Here is a 9980-nt window from a genome sequence, read left to right as displayed (position 1 = left end):
GCAACACACAGTCACCTGCGGAGTCCCCCAGGGGTCAGTTCTTGGCCCCATCCTCTTCATCATCTACATCCTCCCCCTCGGCAACGTCATCAGTCACCGTGGAGTCTCATTTCACTGTTATGCTGATGATACATGAAATCTGACCCACACCCCACTACAACTTCACCAACATCATCATCGTCTTCAACACTCACCGCCTGTCTGGAGGAGATAAAGGTTTGGATGAAACACAACTTCCTGCAGTTGAACAGCTCCAAAACTGAGGCAATTCTTGTTGGCACCTCACATCAAGTTCAGTCATCCTCCATAACCGTTATAACTATCTCTGGTCAAGACATTCCCCTCTCCACAACAGTCACAAATCTAAGATTTGATCCGCAACTCACCTTTGAAGCCCATATCAAAAACCTGTGCAAGATCTCATTCTATCATCTCAGAAATATTGCAAAACTCCGTTCTACACTCACCTTAGCTGATGCTGAAAAACTGGTCTGTGCGTTTGTCTCCTCCAGACTGGATTACTGTAAAGCACTTCTGTGACTATTGAGACTTTTAAAAAAGGCCTAAAAACATTTATTTTTAGCAGAACTTATGAGTTTTAACCTTGCACAATAATGTTGTTGCACTATTTATCTATATTTTATACACTGATGTTTTTACCTGGCTTTTATGATCTTACCTGTAGCACTTTACCTGTAGCACATTTTTGTTAAATGTAAAGTGCATTAGAAATAAAATGTATTATTATTATTATAATTATTATTATCTGACCAGTGTGTAAGACTGTGTTGTAGTGTGTGTGTTTTTGAGGGCTTGTGTGTTATGTCTGAGGGCAAAGTTTGGTTTTCCAGCCAGATTGGTTTTGAGTGGAGAGCTTCATTTTGACCTGAAAATAGGATGTTCTGAGAATTGGGTGAGAAGTTGTGCATTTGTGTTTGAGTTTCATGAAAAAGAGGCATAATTTCAAGAAATGTGTCAGAGCAATCGAGAAAAATCTACAGGCCTCTGCAACAAGTTTTTTGAAAATGAAGATGGAAGATTGATTTTGGGATTTTATATATAGTTGATCTACTTATATTTAAATTATACACTATAGTTTTATGACTTCAGTTGATATTGAAAGTTTTTTTAAATTACATTTAATTAAATTAATCTTTGGTTATGAAGGTTTCTGATGCTGAACTGTGTTCATATTTTCTTTTAACTGGAAATCATTAAAATAGCTGTGATCCAGTACGAGGCTGAGGTCAAAGGTCATGAGCAAAACCTTTCTCATTACAGTTTTTCACAATTGCTAAGATCAAATCAAACACTTGCCTCAAAACCATTTCATCTGTGCTCAAAATCAAACAATGCTTTCAAAACTTAAACACAGCCAGTCAATAGGTAAAACACTACAGAGCATCTCATCCAGGGCATGTAGTTACAGAAAATGGTTTTTTGCGTAGAGGAAATGCATTTTCCAATTTAAAAAGTATAGTAATCACAACTTAGTACAGTAAATATGTAGTATACTGTAAGTACTGCAAGTAATACAGTATTGAATATCTGTATATTTAAATACAGTAAGCCAAAAGAACAAAGAAAACTATAAATGACAAGCACATTACACTCAAAAATGTTGTGCAACATTATATCAATATTAATGCATCTTTTACATGTTTAGGTGTCTGTAATGTGGAGATTTCATCAAGTTAAGCAGTGATGAGTCATGTGGGTGATGATGACGCCGAGGATCTCAGAGAGCTTCCTCGAGAAACTCCAACCAGAAGTTTTTGACAGCCAGAAAACATTTCGGAGCCAGAAAACATTGAAGTCACTATTAGAAGCATTACTTTTTTTACAACATGATCTTCATCAGCAGAGGACGTTCTCCCAGCTGTCACACAGTATTTTAACTCTGAAGCCAATGTGGAAAAGAAGCCAGAATAATGCTGAGTGAAATGGGAATTTGAAAATCTACATTTCAATAAAAACTGGGCGACTCCATCTGCTGAGGAAGAGCATGTGATGTGATTGAATCATGATTTAGTAATGTTGTCTTAAAACAACAGCTTCATTCCGGGCACGGTGCTGTTGCACTATGTAGCACTGGAATCCCGGGCAGGAAACCTTTCACAACGGCATAGTGCTTTACTATAAGCTGCCTTGATGTTCTCAGTTTGGAGATCATAGAGGCTGAAAAGAGACCGAAGAAGTCATTGTCGAAAGGAGTGAGGAAGATACAAAGAGAGAGTGACCGGACAAGATTAAATATCAGACTGGCTTTTACTTGTTAGCCTGAACTAACTGAACTAAAAGGATCCAAGACAGTTGTCGAGCTGGCCTTCTTGCTGTTGGACTAGTCAGTAATATTAGCCTGCTTGCTTTTTCTTGTGTTTTCTCCAACTTGCTTGATGATTGGCTAGCAAAGCTTTCAACATTTTTAATCATGTAAGTTATGTAATCATGACAACTACATGTGTACAGCTGTTCATATTTGCAACAGTAGTGTGTAAGTGAACAATACTCATAAAACAGGGAGCACTAAATCGCAAAAAAACATTCTTGTGTAATGTTGCTTTACAACAATATTTTTTTGTAATTGGAGGGATGTACTGGTTTTGATTGGTCCATTTTTGATTACAAAGTTTTCTGATGCTGATCTGTGTCTTCATATTTTCTTTTATCTGGAAATAGTTGTAGTAGCTGCAGGGCCGTGCAGAGACCTTTGGAAGGGCAGGTGCTCAAAGTATAAAAGGGGCACATGGAACAAGTCTGTAAATAGGGCTGTTCTCAAAATATTGATCCAGAAATATATCGTTATGTATTCCTTGCTGATATGCGTATGCTGATGCTTCTGTATCGATACATCAACAAATGCAGTGACACAGTTTTGAAAAAGAACCTCAGGGAATACCCAGATCTAGCTTTAAAACACGGTGGGCTGACACAACTTACAGGGAACAGTTGCTGTTGAGGAGTTGCTGGGGATGTTGCTGCTGCTGCTGTTGTTGCTGCTGACACTACTGGAGGTGATCTGTGACTAGAGATATTTTAATATATTTAACATAGGAGATGTATTAGCTGATGAAACAAATATGTGACCAGGACAAGATGTAAATATTGCCTTCTCTAGTGCTGCAGCTGCTGCCAAGACTGACTGCTATGAGAAAATAAGAGGAAGGTAGAGGAAATAAGATACCAGGTTCAAAAAAGTGTGGGAAAAATCTGGGAAGGAAACAGTACTGGGAGAAAGAACTAGGTTGGACAAGGCACGGGTAAGAGTGAGACAAATCTATAGACAGGTGTGTGTGTGTGTGTGTGTGTGTGTGTGTGTGTGTGTCCTCAGTGAAGTGTGTCAGTCTCTGCAGTAGCTTCCAGCTGCAGCAGTCAGTTCAGTTTCTGTTCAGTCTGACTGAGGGAGGTTTTTGTCCGACGCTTTTTCACTGTGTGAACAACCACTGACTGTTGATGTTATGTTCACTCTGACAGTAGTAAACTGCTGCATCTTCAGTCTGGACTCCACTGATGGTCAGAGTGAAGTCAGAGTTTGATCCACTGCCTGTAAAACGACCTGGAATCCCTGATACTCGAGTGCTAGCAGAGTAAATGAGGAGTTTAGGAGTTTCTCCATCTCTCTGTTGGTACCAGGCTAAACGGTGGTTGTTGCTATAAACATAAACATTCTGACTGGTCGTACATCTGATGGAGACGGAGCCTCCCAGAGCAAGCTCACTGCTCCAGGCTGAGTCACTGTGACCTGGCCTCTGGACTCTGAGGATACAGAGACAAAAACATAAAGCAGCGTCATGGTTTTGTGGGCTTCATTTCAGAGGGACGGATGTTCATAGAGGAGAGGAGTTTGATTCTCTGGACTTTACCTGTGAAGCAGCAGCAGAGGAGAGTCCAGATGAGGACGCAGATCAAAGTCATGTTTTTGATGAGGAGGATTTCTGTGGCTTCTGTTGTCATGAAGGACAGCTGTCAGTCATCCAGTGTTCAACTCTCAGGACTATAAACTCTCCCAGAGCACTGGAGCATGGTGCTGCTGATGCAAAGTGGCTCTCTATGGAAATGCTCTGACTGACTCCAGCAGGGACTTGGATTACTCTGATGATGCTGTTTATCAATGGATCAATACTCACATATTGTGTCTGATATTTGAAATTTGATGTATTCACAGCAATTCTTGAAGTCTTCAGTGTTGTTAACCAGACTAAATTCCCCTCCACTTAAAAATCTTGTTGCACTTCTAAATTTTCTACATTCGTATCAGTTCATTGTGGAAAACTATGTTGGATTTCTCTGTACGAAGAAAATACATTTCAAAATGTAGGTTTTAACATTCAGTCTCAAGGTCAGTGCCATTTTCTTTTGATTCAATTTATAATGTGTATAGTATTCAATCTTTCTTCCAGACTAATGATTTTAAAACCATTCCAAAACCAATTTGTTTGAAAAAGTAGTTGAGTAGGTAACAAATGTTCATTTGAATGTTTCAGTGATGATTCCTGCTTACATGAGGAGAACAAACACATCATCATAATGAAGGAGGTTTTTGCTTGAGACAAGAAATATTTAAGATAGTTAAACCAATATAAGCCTTACAGTCTTCACCATATGTGAAATATTTTAAACTCTGAAATTCAGAAAGTTTAATTTCAAAATAAAAAATATATACACCTGAATAAAAGTGTGTTAGTGTTAAATTTTTTATCTTTAGTAGTGAAAACCGTCTGTTGTCATGGTTCAGCAGTGATGCCTATATGTTGCCATGGTTACTGAGCTCAGAGAAGGAAGTGAAACCAGATTCATCCAGTCTGATGAAGACCAACAGAACTTGCAGCCTCCTCTGCTGCAACTAACAGGATGTTTAGTTTACCTCATATAAACTTTATTATCTCTCTTTCCAGTGGGTCGAGTCGTTCCAGAACACTGAGGAGAAGCTCTCTGTGTCTTAAAACAAACAAACAAAAAAAAAAATAAACATCTATCGCATTGCGTTTACATTTATAGTTACAAGAATAACTGCTGAGATATGTAGGGGTCTTCATTGAAAAGAGTAGATAAATTAAATCCCAAAAAAGTGAGTTTTAGTCGAGGAGGTGGACGTGCTCAGCGTAGTGGACAATAACTTCCGGGTGTCGGGGCGGCGTCTACAGGCAGCGACAAAAACTTTCACACTGAACCTTCAGGTATGAATGCATCAAAAGAACAAAATGTCACTTAATTTTTTATCTTTAGTACTGAAACCTCTCTGTTGTCATGGTTTCTGAGCTCAGCAGATGAGAAAAGAAACCCTTGTTTTACATATGACTCAATATCTTTAACTCTCATTTGTAATTTACTGAATGTTTACTGTGTGTTGGATGCTGCCTTTTTATTGTTGATCAAAAAGGCACAGACAAAAAAAGTTTTATCCAAATTCATGAAAACGTCACATCTGCTCTCTCTCTGTCTCTCTCTCCTTTTACACATGTTAACATTAATTTTCTTGTTGTGTTATTGGTGGTTTTAATAGTTCAAAACAATAAAAAATTTCATCAAATAGCTTTCCTTGTGGATTATGTTCATAAAATTGACAGGTTATGATTTTTGTTTGCCATTCATCTAATATTACCAGTCATTTCAATAAGGTATGAAGACACAGTAATAACAAGACTGTCTTTTTAAAATATTACTTCTTCATTCTTTAATGACTGGGGTAACACTAACAATAATGATTAAAGCATTTTAATATAAAACCACCCATTTATCTTGTATTACAGGAGATTCCTCTTGATGAAGATCCACATGTTGTTTAGACTTAATTTGTACTCAGAAATGATGGTAAATTTTATTTCTCTGATCAAAAATAAGAATGTCGTGAATTGTATATTTTAGCATTAGAAATAAAGAGCAGGATATCATCAGCTTAAAATGGTACAAACAGACTTTGATGTAAGATTTTACAGTTTTTCTATAAACAGGCTTTTGAACTAACATTTCAAAACCATAACTTAATTTTTCAAAAAGCACAGCCATTTCTCTAAACTCTACACACAAATCCTTAAATTTTTCATTGCCTTCACCATGTGGTCATTGAGAAAGCACTGACATTCGATATTGTTCACTCAATCAGGACAGGTTGAGCTCATTTAGCACACAGCTACCCAGGTGGAAACACAAACAGTCAAAATTGATAACACATCAATCGGAAGCTGCAATAGATAGATAAAAGGGCCAGAGTCAGTTCATTCAGTTTTGGAGCAATGGATCCAGAGAAATCTGAAGGAAGAGGTGTAGGACACTAGAGAGGGGGAAGAGGAGCAGCAGTATGGAGAGGAGTAAGAGGTGAAGGAAGAGGAACAGTAGGAGTTGGAGGAGGCTATGGGATGAGAGGAAGATAAGGAATTGGGAGGAGCGTCATCTGGCGGCGCCCGACTATGACGTGCTGCTGGAGGTGGTGACTAGAGCCGTGGCTAAGCTCAACATCAACTGGCAGAAAAAAGAAAAGAAAAAGACAAAGGAGCAGACACCACAGGCTAGTGGTAAGCTTGATGAAAGGTTTCTTAAGCACCACACGCCACCTCCACGCCGGTCTCTGCCATTCTTTCCTGATTTACATGATGAACTGAGTAATCATGGGGCAGACCCTTCTCTACATGGCTTTCCACAACCCGATCACTTAACTACAGTAATGTGATGGGGGTTAGGGACCGTGGTTATGGGAGGATGCCTCGGGTGGAGGATGCGCTTGCGAGCTATCTCTCCCCTCGACTTGCGTCCTCCCTGGAGAAGCCGGCGTTACCATCTAAACCATGTCGCACCACATCCACGCTCGTGGGGAAGGCGTACATGGCAGCGGGCCAGGCAGGTGCGAGCTTGCACACCATGGCGGTGCTTCAAGCCTACCAAGCCGACCTGCTACAGGAGATGGTTCAGAGGGGGGGTCCCTCTGGGGAAGATCTGGCGGAGCTTCGCAGAACCACGGAGCGTTAGATGCAGGGCGAAGCGTTCCGCCAGTACCTCCCTCGCCGGTCTGGACCCAAGGCAGCTGAGGCTGCCAGGCGTAGGTCCCTTCCCTCTACGAGCTCCTACGGAGAGGAGAGGAAGCAGAGTGTCGCTTCTCGGGGGCCCCCCCGAGGAGCTGGGGCAGCGAGACGGCGCTCTCACCCTCAGCCGTCTGAGAGACGCGATCTGAGGACCGTCATCCAGTCCCGACGGAGCTCAGGGAAGACCGGGGTAGGGGAGTCTTTCTCCCCTCGACAGACGCCTCCCTCACGGGCTGGGGCGCGGTCATGGACGGCCGCTTTGCAAGGGGATCCTGGCAGGTGCATCAATCCGAGTGGCATATCAACTGTCTCGAGATGTTGGCGGTGTTCCAGGCTCTAAGGAGTTTCCTGCCCGATCTCCAAGGCCACCACGTCCTGGTTTGTTCCGAAGAGAACAACACAGCGGTGGTGGCCTATCTGAATCACCAGGGCGGTCTGCGCTCGGGCCCTCTGGACAGACTGGCGCGTCAGATCCTCCTGTGGTCCCAGCAGAGGTTACTATCGCTCAGGGCGATGTATCTCCCGGGGACGCAGAATCAGGGAGCAGACCTGCTGTCGAGGCAGGGGCTGAGGCCCGGGGAATGGAGACTTCACCCCGAAGTGGTGGAGCTCTTGTGCGAAGAGTTCGGCCCCATAGACGTGGATCTGTTTGCGTCTCAAGAGACTACGCACTGCCCGCTATGGTTTCTCTCGTTCCTCCAGCCCCGTTGGGTCTGGACGCCATGGTACATTCGTGGCCGAGGCTACGTCTGTACGCTTTTCCCCCAGTCGCTCTGCTCCCGGGGTTCTGGAGCGGGTCCGCCAGGACAATGTCGGCCTACTGCTCGTAGCCCCGTTCTGGCCAACCCGGGTGTGGTTCTCGGACATCATGTCGCTCCTGGACGGCCCGCCGTGGTGGGTCCCTCTGAGGAGAGACCTGCTGTCCCAGGCGCAGGGCCGGGTTCTTCACCCTTGCCCCGCCATATGGCGACTGTGGGTCTGGCCCCTGAGGGGGCACAGTACCTAGAGGCGGGTCTAACAGCCGGAGCAGTCGAGACCCTCCTGAGCTCCAGGGCCCCGTCCACACGGAGGATGTACGGCCTGAAGTGGAGTGTTTTTCTCCACTTGGTGTAGGGAGCGGTCGGTGGACCCTGTTACCTGCCCGGTGGTTCAGGTACTTGAGTTCCTCCAGGACCGGTTCTCTGCTGGTCTTTCCCCTTCCACCCTCAAGGTGTACGTGGCAGCTATTTTGTCTTTACACACCCCTCTGAGGGAGGGGTCCTTGGGGAAACTCTCCTTGGTTGTACGTTTCCTCCGTGGTGCCCGGAGGATGAGACCTGCAACTCAGTCCAAGGTTCCCACTTGGGATCTGGCAGTGGTTCTTGGGGTGTTGGCTGAGGCCCCCTTCGAACCCCTGGAGTCAGCTGAGGCTAAGCACTTGACCCTCAAGATGGCCTTTCTCCTTGCCTCTCTGAGGAGGGTGGGGGATCTCCAAGCGCTTTCGGTTACCCCGCAAAGCCTGGAGTTTGCCCCGGGGAATATTAGGGCTATCTTGCACCCTCGTCCAGGATACATCCCTAAAGTGCCTTCTTGTGCGGCAGGGTCCACCGTGCTGCAGGCATTTCATCCTCCACCTCATGTGATGGCGGAGGACGGGAGACTTCATCTGCTCTGCCCTGTCAGAGCACTGAGTATTTACACTCTGAGGTCCTCCCTTTGGAGGAAGGCTGACCAGCTGCTAGTGTGTTTTGGGTCTCCCAGGGCTGGGCTCCCTGCATCCAAACATACTATTAGCAACTGGATTGTTCAGACTATTTCCCTGGCCTATCAGGTGCGCGGTTTGCCTTCACCTGTGGTTGTGAGGGCTCTTTCTACCAGAGGCATGGCGGCCTCTCGAGCCCTCCTTTCCGGGGCCTCTTTGCAGGATGTTTGTTTAGCGGCTGGCTGGGCCACTCCGCACACATTCATTCAGTTTTACAGTCTTGACCTTCCTTCGGCACCTGGCACTCGTGCGCTCTCCTCTTAGTCGTGCCACTTTATTGCACACAGGGGCAGGCGGGGTTTCGGCACGGTTTAGTGGGTATCTCGTTCCCATAGTGTCGTAACCGACGCAGTTCGAGTTCCCTCGAAGGGGAACGTCTCGGGTTACGTATGTAACCCTGGTTCCCCGAGAAGGGGAACGAGACACTGCGTCGGCCCGCCGCACCTCTCTCCCCGCCTGAAGCGCCTGCTTCATAGTTTAAGCTAATGATGAGTGTGTACAGGTGTGCTTTATACTCCTCCGGTTATTCCATCACACCTTACCGTTCTAGCAACAAGCCAATAGGATTGGAGTGATTTCATTCACGTTCAGACCTGCTTCGCCTAGAGGCGTTCCCCTTAGTGTCGTAACCGACGCAGTGTCTCGTTCTCCTTCTCGGGGAACCAGGGTTACATATGTAACCCGAGACGGTCTGTAGGTTGAAGGTAATCATTTATGAATCACTGGTTGCTGGTTTATGTTGAACCACTTGCTTTGTGGGACACCACAGTGAAAGCTGACATTGTCACATAGACAGGATGTACTGCCAGCTGATGGACCTGCAGCTCACGCTCAAACACAAAATTCCAACGACAACCCAGAAAAGTAAGAAGATGATCAGTGATAGCCCCAAGGGTGAATAAGGGTAGAGAAACTGTCCCTTACTTATAGCTTGGTCAAAGGGTGACATTGCCACTACGCTGGCCAGAGACTTGACCACATATTGGTTTGATCACATCATTCGAAACAAGTGTGCAGATTAATGAGTTGTTGTGTGTAAATGATGATAGTTGTGTGGTAGTTGTGTTTAACTTTTGGCGCATGTATTTAACATTTTGCAACAAAAGTGCATCACAGTGCAAAATGTGTTTTAGTGAGTGAGAATGTGTTAAGAGTTTTGCAAAAAGAGTGGATGAGATTTGCAAACAGTGTCTAAACTACCTGAATTTGTTTAAGGTTTTGCA

This window comes from Micropterus salmoides, unplaced genomic scaffold (genome assembly GCF_014851395.1).
Source record: "Micropterus salmoides isolate LMB-PRFRI ecotype aquatic unplaced genomic scaffold, ASM1485139v1 Ms_hic_scaffold_17, whole genome shotgun sequence".
Taxonomy (NCBI): domain Eukaryota; kingdom Metazoa; phylum Chordata; class Actinopteri; order Centrarchiformes; family Centrarchidae; genus Micropterus; species Micropterus salmoides.
The sequence above is the reverse complement of the archived record's forward strand: the minus strand, read 5'-3'. Positions refer to the sequence as shown.